The sequence below is a fragment of the Mauremys mutica genome, chromosome 12, assembly GCF_020497125.1.
Source record: "Mauremys mutica isolate MM-2020 ecotype Southern chromosome 12, ASM2049712v1, whole genome shotgun sequence".
Taxonomy (NCBI): Eukaryota; Metazoa; Chordata; order Testudines; family Geoemydidae; genus Mauremys; species Mauremys mutica.
The window spans coordinates 58244523-58253337 of NC_059083.1; the positions used below are offsets into that span (position 1 = coordinate 58244523).

At 50.1% G+C, this 8815-nt stretch overlaps 1 protein-coding gene across 3 annotated transcripts in view; it reads right to left on the reverse strand.

Moving 5' to 3' along the window:
• MYOCD (myocardin) overlaps window positions 1-8360 on the reverse strand; it is a 477029-nt gene extending 468669 nt beyond the window's left edge. For all 3 annotated transcript variants that reach the window (XM_044983071.1, XM_044983078.1, XM_044983073.1), the window contains exon 1: window positions 7821-8360. The gene's annotated coding sequence lies outside the window, so the exon portion shown is untranslated. The remainder of the gene's footprint in view (window positions 1-7820) is intronic.
• Between the last annotated feature and the right edge of the window lie 455 nt (window positions 8361-8815).

An 8815-nucleotide genomic window follows, 5' to 3' on the forward strand; every position in this document is an offset into this window, starting at 1 on the left:
CGCGGCCGGGAATCAGAGGGCTCTGGGCTTCCCGCTGCAGCAGGCAGCCCAGAGCCCTCTGATTCCCGGCCGCGGCTGGGATTTAAAGGGCTCTGGGCTGCCTGCAAATGCGGGGAGCCCAGAGCCTTTTAAATCCCAGCCGCAGCCGGGAATTAGAGGGCTCTGGGCTTCCCGCTGCGGCGGGGAGCCCAGAGCCCTTTAAATCCCAGCCGCGGCCGGGAATCAGAGGGCTCTGGGCTGTCTGCTGCGGCGGGGAGCCCAGAGCCTTTTAAATCCCAGCCGCGGCCGGGAATCAGAGGGCTCTGGGCTGCGTGCTGCGGCGGGCAGCCCAGAGCCTTTTAAATCCCAGCCGCGGCCGGGAATCAGAGGGCTCTGGGCTGCCTGCAACCGCGGGGAGCCCAGAGCCTTTTAAATCTCCCGCAGCCGGGAATCAGAGGGCTCTGGGCTGCCTGCTGCAGTGGGAAGCCCAGAGCCCTCTGATTCCCGCCGCGGCTGGGATTTAAAGGGCTCTGGGCAGCCCTGGCGGCGGCGGCGGCAGCGGCGGGGGGGTGCTCCAAGCAGGGGAGAAAAAACATTGGTGGGGCAGAGCCCCTGCTTGGGATTTATTCATGGGGCTAAAGCCCCAGAGCCCCATATAAGTCGGCGCCTATGAATGGGAGTGTTCTAACCAAGGGACTGAGGACCTTCCAATGATTTGGAAGCAACCAGAAGCAACTGCTTGACTTAAGCCAGCAGTTTATTCCATTATTGCTACAAGCCTGAACCAAGAACTTTGCAATTACTGTATGTATTTGATTCTTTTAACCAGTTTTAACTCTCACTTTTCTTTCTTTCTTTCTTTCTTTTTATAAATAAACCTTTTGATTTTAGATACTAAAGGACTGGCAACAGCATGATTATTGGGTAAGATCTGAGTTGTATATTGACCTGAGTATGTGGCTGATCCTTTGGGATCAGAAGAACCTTTTATTTGATGAAATTGGTTTTAAAGAACCACTCATCACTAAGACTAGTGTTTTTGGTGGTGATAGAAGGACTGGAATACCTAAGGAAACTGCTTTTCTGACTTCTTGTTAGCTGGTGTGGTGAAACAGAAGTTTACTTTTGTTGCTGGTTTGGTACATCTTATGGGAGAATAACCACCAGTTTTGGGATGTGTCTGCGCTATTTCTCAGCAGTTTGTCCTGAATTTGGTATTCTCAGTTGTGACCTACGAAGGCATGGTTACACTAGGCCAGTGGTCCCCAACATGGTGCCCACAGCGCCATGGCACCTGCCGGGGAATTTATGTGTGCCCGCCTACTGACAAGGGAGCGCTCCGCCACCGAGGAGCGCAGCCACTGGAAAACCAGCTGCTGAAATTCCACTGAGAAGTGGCAACGCCAAGAAGCGTTGCCGCCGAAATGCCGCTGCTTCTTGGCGGCACTTCGGCAGCGACGCTTCTTGATGACACCGGTTCTCAGCAGCATTTCAGCAGCGACGCTTCTCAATGACGCCGCTTCTTGGCGGCGTTTCAGCAGCTGGTTGTCTGGTGTTCGCCACACTGAACAGTTGGGGACCACTGCACTAGGCGCATGTTACTATTGCCCATGATGCTGTGGGCTGAGAAGGTAAATCCTAGATTCCAAGGCCAGAAGGAACAACTGCAATCATTGAGTCTGCCCCCCTGTGGGTCCCAGGCCAGAGAACTGCCTCACAACCATTCCCAGAGCAGATCTTTTAGAAAAAAACATCCCAGCTTGATTTAAAAATTGTCAGGGATGGAGAATCTACCACAACCCTTGGTAAATCATTCCAATGGTTAGTTACTGTCGTTATTAACAATTTACACCTTATTTACAGTCTCAATTCGTCTAGCTTCATGTTCCATCCATTAGATCATGTTAGACCTTTGTCTGCTAAGGTGAAGAGCCATTATTAAATATTTGTTCCCCATGTAGGTACTTACAGACTGTGATCACGACACCCCTTAACCTTCTTTTTGTTAAGCTAAATAGATTGAGCACTATAAGGTATGTTTAGAGTTTGTCATCATAAGGCATGTTTCCTAATCTTTTAATTATTGTTGTGAATGTTCCTTGACCCCTCTCTAATTTACCAACATCCTTCTTGAATTGTGGCCACCAGAACAGGACACAGGATTTCAGCAGCGGTCATACTAGTGCCAAATACGGAGGTAAAATAACCTTCTCTACTCCTACTCAAGATTCCCAAGATCACATTACCCCTTTTGGCCACAGTGGTGCACTGAGAATTCATGTTCTTTGCACTCTGCACTGCAGTCTTTGAGCCATGTGCAACCCCTCAGAGAATGAGCCCCGTGTAGTATGGAGGGGGGCAGTGATCATTAACCCCCCCCAATACAATGTACCACGCACCAGTGTGGCTCCATCGCAGGTGTCATGGAATCACCTCAAAGCTTCAGACATTCCTTCAAAGAGCAGGAGCAACACCTAACACATGTTGTCAACTCAGCAGCCAGCTGCTGCTAGGCAGGGCGGAGATGAGGAAGGCCACGAGTTTGTCACTGCAGGGCCAGATACACACCTAAAGGCTATGCCATAGCTGAGAGGCATTTAGGGCTTCCCAGCACATGAGATACCCACCTAGCTGGCAGGGGTGCAATGAAAGAGGTGCACAAGGGCCAGGACCCGCCTTTGGCCCCTGACTAGATGATGGAGGGGGAGCTGGGCCAAACTTGAGTAAGTGGCATTCTGACCTGGTGATCAGGGCAATGCCACTCAAATTTGGGGTGGCCAAGCAGGTAACCTGGGCCCCCTCCTTAGCAAAATTCTGGTTGTGCCCCAGCTACTTAGAGAAGTCTCCCAGTGAAGAGTGCTCAGCTCTACAGCCACTACAGCATGGTAGATTCCTCATGCTCTCCGTGTTTGCCGGCAGGAGGACACTGATGTACACAGACGCAGGGTTTAGAGTCAGTGTCTGCAGCGTGATTTGGAAGGCTGCTCCCATGCTGCTGAGAGCGCCGGCCATCAGTGCTGCAGCGCCACCTTCTGGGCAGCAGCCCAGCTTGCCCTCTAGGTGGCAGTAATTCCTGCTATACTCTTGCACCTGGCTCACCTGGCTGCCCCTGCCAGAGCCTTGACAGCTGGACCAAATAACCAGCCTCCAAACACTGGGTGAAACTGAAGCCGAGGCTCCTGGGCCAGCCTCCAGGTCCAGCGTTCCACTCTGACCTGTGCACATTGTATCTCCAGGCCACATTGCCCTTCCAGACCCACCCTCCTAACCTAACAAACTATGTGTCTGGCAGGGCAAGATCACAAGAATTAATTACTGAAATTGTGAGCTCTCTGGGCCAGGGACCACTCTTCTGTGTGGTGTTTGCACAGCTCCTAGCACAACGGGTCCCCATCCAGGAACTCTGAGGTGCTACCATCATACAGATACTAACTGATAATAACCATAAGAACTGGCAAATGTCTGCAGTGCCTCTCTCTAACGACAAGAGCCTAACACGACTTGAGTCAGTGATGGAGTTTCCTACCTCGTTTACTAACATATTTACCAAGCTCCACAGGGGGCTAGGCTCGATGGATCTCCTGGCCTTCTTGTATCTCGCACTGTAACTTAGTTACTCTCCAATGACAGACAACAAAGCCAAGAAATAAAGCAGGTACATTCCGAAAATACTGAGGCGCCAAACACTGCGTGAATCACTTCCAGATGCAGCTTTTTCCCTAACGACACATTTGCCATACAGGAGAGGGAGTCTAAGTTTAGTGCCTTGACCTTGTGAGCAGGCTGGGCTACCATGTGTCTCCTGGTCTGGGACCAGGCCAGGGAAACTCTCCTGGGGAGCACACAGTAACACAACATTTCCTGAGCTCCTGGGCCCCAACTGCTGCAGAGTCCAATCACTGCTTTTCTAGAGCTGGTGAAAGGTGCCGGATTAACAGAGCCTGGAGAATGAAGCCTCCTGTTTAGCCACAGAAGGGGTGGAGGCAGCGGCTGGCCAGTCCAGAGCTCCCTTTCCAGGGCCCATACTGGCCTTGGCTTCTGCAGAGATGGGGCCAATTGGAGCCAGTCATCAGAGTGTGGACACAAGAAAACTCTCAGAGATGAGTCTCGTCCAATCCCCAGCATTCCTCCACGCTGCAATCCCCTTCGGCCTCGATGCCAGCACCCCTCAAAATATTGTTACTATCATCTCCCTGATCCAGCACTCTGAGTCCCGCTCCCTCCCTTCCTGTATGTCCAGGGGCTCTGCCTTCTCAGCTGCATCAGACACAAACCCCACCTTCTTCCTGCCAAAGCTCTCCACAGCTTAGCCTGTCCTCCTTAGCCAACCTGTTATCTCACTCCAAGGTCACATCCCTTCAGCCCATCCGTTACACTTCCCTGCATCATCCACATCACTGTTTTCCCCACAAGCCCCTTCAGAATTTCTGCCCGCCAGGCTGCCCTGTACACACAGGGAAAACTCCCAGATGCAATCCATAATGCCCCCTAGTCTCCTGCAAGTCACTCCACAGAACTCCCCCTGCCATGGTGCATACAGGCAAGTGCATTGCAGTGTATTTTAATACAGCCAAGTGCCTTGTCATACTTTTAGGAACCAGAAATAAGTCATGCTTACATGATGGGAGACTGTATCCTGGCAAGCAGTGACTGTGCAAGGGACTGAGGGGTCATGGCAGAAACATGAGCTGCCAGTGCCATGCTGTGGTTAAGAGGATTGATGCGATCCTTGGATGTATAAGCAGAGGAATATTGACAGGCGCAGGGAGGTGATGTTACCTCTGTCCATGACATTCGTGAGACCACTGCTGGACACTGTGTCCAGCTCTAGCGTCCACACAGCAAAACTGGGAAGGGTGGAGAAAAGAGTAACAGGAACAATTTGAGACTTGGAAACACTTACAGGCCTTACAGTGCCTGACGAAAGAAGCTCAATCTCTAGTTTGTCCACAAGAAGAGTAAGAGGTGACTTGACCACTGCCTATTATTATCAGGGGGAGAAGCTGGTAGCAGGCAGCTCTATCATCTGAGGCAGAAAAAGTGCCAACAGCTGGAAGTTAAACTGGCCAAATTAAAACTAGAAGTAAGGCACCACTGGTTAATAGGGCGAGTAACTAGAGACATGGTAGATTCTCTGTCCCTTGGAGTCTTTACTGGGTGTCTCTGAAAAGCTCTGTTCTAGCTCACCCAATAGGCTTATGGCAGGAATCTCTAGGTGGGTACAATGACCTATGTTATTCAGGAGGTCACATTAGATGGGTGCAATGGTCCCTTCTGGCCTGAAAGTCAATGGACCGGTGAATGGCCAGGCAGGTGGCAGGCTGTGCTTATTGCTCCTTGTTTGCTAAGAAATGCACAATCCCTTGATCCATGTTACCCTGCCTCTTGCTCCTCAGCTGGTTTGTTTCCTCATCCTCTTGCTACATTCTGACTTTCAGCTCTTTGGGGCAGGAACTGTCATCTTTGATATATTTGTACAGTGCCTAGCACCATGGGGCCTCAGCCTGGCTAGCTTCGAGCTGCTACTGTGATAGAAATGTGAAAGAAAGGGGACTGTATTTCACGGAGGCTACCAAATAGCTACCAATAGTCAGTAAGAACTTGCTGTCCTTACCAACCCAGGCTGGTCTTGAACCAGCAATGTGTCCACCTTCTGGTACTGGCACTCATCACTGCCTCAGCCAAGCGCTATGGGACGGTGAAGGGCTCAGCAACAAACTATCAATCCTGGAAGCCAGCCGGCCCTTCGAATGTAATTAATCAATATGCCAGGTATGTCTATATATCAGTGACCAGAAGAATACAATTTACATTGTGTATGTGTGCGTGCATGCATGTACATGGTAACTAGGCCTACCCCTTGCCCCAGTGCTGTCAGGCAGTCGCAGCCATGTGCCAGGGAGATGCTTTCACAGAGCAGCCCACATAACCCCTGTAGCAGCACAGCATGGGGGTTGATTTTTTTTTTAATAGTTACATGTTTTGTGAGATGCTATTGGCAAAAATTTGATTTTTTTTGCCGTATTTTTACACAAATCTGGCAAAATGTTAGTGTTGCCCCTTGAGAGACCTTTATTGAGTGGAACAAAGTCAGATATTTTTAGCTACCTATTGTCAGCTGCAGAACAAAGCCATAGCTAAGCTATTTTGTCTCACATTTAAATGGGAGCATCAGACAAGTCTATCTACAGTAACATGTGGCTGTCTGTTTGTGTGGAGCAAAGGAGGGGTGCTATAGCCCATATACACCACGGAAGAGCCACCACAGCCTTCCTCATTGCACTGAACCACCATCCCCATTAGAACATGGGGCAAGGCAGCAGGAGCAGAGATGCTGGCATGTGGCTGCTGAGTACCAGACGTTCACGTTGTCTTTGGGGTAGGAGACATACAGGCATTTGCAGGAGAATACTGTTAATCACAATCTGGGGAAGAACCCTCCTTTGCTGACAGGTGTTTGAACACGGAGGAAACTGAGATGACAGGAGCTTTATTATCAGACTGGGGGAAGCAGATCTGCAGCCAGAAGGGCTCTAGGACAGTCAAATGCATGACACACAACACCCAAATCCAGCCAAAGACTAGTCCCTTGTCCTCACAGTGTGGTGGAGCCATTAGAAGACAGGGGCAGCACTGGGGGGTGCTTGTGGGGGCTATAATCACCCCAGAATTCATCTTAGCATCCCTGTAGCCACCCCTCCCAGCACAAAGATCAAATGTTGCGCAGAAGTAAGGGTGGCGTGGTATGGTATTGCCACCCTTACTTCTGCGCTGCTGCTAGTGGCAGCGCTGCCTTCAGAGCTGGGTGGCTGGACAGCAGCCTCCACTTTCCACACTGCCTTCAGGAGTGCTGCATTCACAGCCCCATCCACATTTCCTTTGCTGCACAATTTACCCTTTGCAAAATGTAACTACTTAATTGCTGCCGAGATGGGGCTTCCACAAGGATTGCCCTGGATTGCCCACAACCTAGGTCGTCCAATTTGGCACCTGGGAGGGAGTGGTCTCCATATGTTTTTGTCCTGAACAAGGGAGACCAATAGTTTTGTCAACCAGCCTTTTGCAATACATTTTAAAAAAGAAATGAGACAACGCAGCTCCTAAATGCCCTGGATTTCTGAGCATCACTGCGAGCTTTGTTCTACGAGTTTGTGGGATGCATGTGTGAGTCACGGAGCTCTTTCAACATGTGTAACCCGAGGAACAGCCCTTCCGAGTTTAACAGAGATGTGACATGATATTGCTGTCAAACTGGCAAGAAGAGAAATAGAAGTGTGCATCCAGCCCCCTTCCAGTGTCCATCACACACAGACCAACCCCCTGGGAGGGCCATTTTCTGAACAGCATGCACAGTGGAGCAATGGGGGATTAAATTAACTTTCCTAACAGCCTTTAGACAGCTGTAACAAAGCAAAGGCCAGACTCGTGTAAAACCCCACATGGATTAGCATCATCATCTTTCCTTTACAAACCCAGCTACTGAGTCCCTTCAATGTTTCATTCGGTGCAACTTCTTGAAGGTCAGAGGAATGCGTCTGGGACTTTTATTTAGCCTGCTCTTTAACTTTGCAAAATACAACTTATTCTCTATTCCAGATTACTGCCATGTGTGGACGCACTTCATCCAGCATGCACCAGGTGCACTGGCCAGCAAAGCTGTCTCTGGAATAACCAAATATTAAATAACACATCGAAATAGGAGTTATCTCTCTATCTATTTCTCTACCGCTACAGAACCAGTCACCACACTATTCAGGCGCTATGCATACAGATAACTACCCGCGCATGAGAGAAAGCAACTCGAAGAACAGAAAGATGATTAAGTATGAAACATAAATTACCTGCAGACTTCTCAGCTGAGCTACAACTTCTTGGCCGAGGTGCTGGAACTGTGACTCCTCGCTTTCTCCGAGGCTTATGGCCGGTTTTATAGAGGAGCAGCGAATGTTGTTTTTTTTTAAACTTGAAGCAGAGTAAGAACTGGTTTAAAATAGAGTGAAAGGAGCTGTTGTGGGTGGAATTAGACAAACTCTGGAAGCTGCTTTTCCAACTATTAATTAACTTCTTGCAGCCCACAGTGCAGGCAAGGGAATGTTGAGGGCTCACCTGGCGCAGGTTCTCCGCAGCTGGAGGGGGGCTGTCTGAGTGGTCTTTACCTTGCTGAACCACCTCACCAGGTGAGGGATGGGGAAAGCATCCAAGCTTGCAGGGAGAACAACAGAGTCTGTGTTATTAGACGCAGGGGGCACATGCACCATGCACAACAGATTGCAGCATCAGAGCTGTGATCCCGCCACTGAACAGTGCACTGTGACAGCCAACTCCTGAGCACGAGAGGCTCCCATCGCCGGTGGCAATACAGGCACGCTGGAGCAGCATTCAAGAGCAGTCACAGCTCTCCTAACTCGGGAAGAGTTAAGGAAGAGGAGGAGCCTCCTCTCCAAGAGCTCAGATAACAGCAGTAGCTGCAGCATTCCCTTCAGATGTGCAGCAAGCCCACCAGAGCAGGCTGCCTGGCTGGCACTGGGCTGCTCTTTCCTTGCTGGCTATATTATGGGTCTAGTTCTTGATTTAATTTCCAAATCGGTCTCGATTTGCCTTTAATCCGAACAGCTCCAGCTGTCACTGCTCCAGACCCTCCTCAATTTCCACCCTGTATCCCCCTCAGATTGCCCCAGGATCTTGTAAGCAAACTGCTTTGGAGTCACACGGCGCAGCTTTACAGATCACCCTCGAATCTGCTTCTGCTATAAACCTGCCTGCTCTCATTCAGGAGCTTTCCCTACTTATGGCTTCAATTTGTGCAAGGGCCCAATGGTCAATCCAGCCCAGTAGC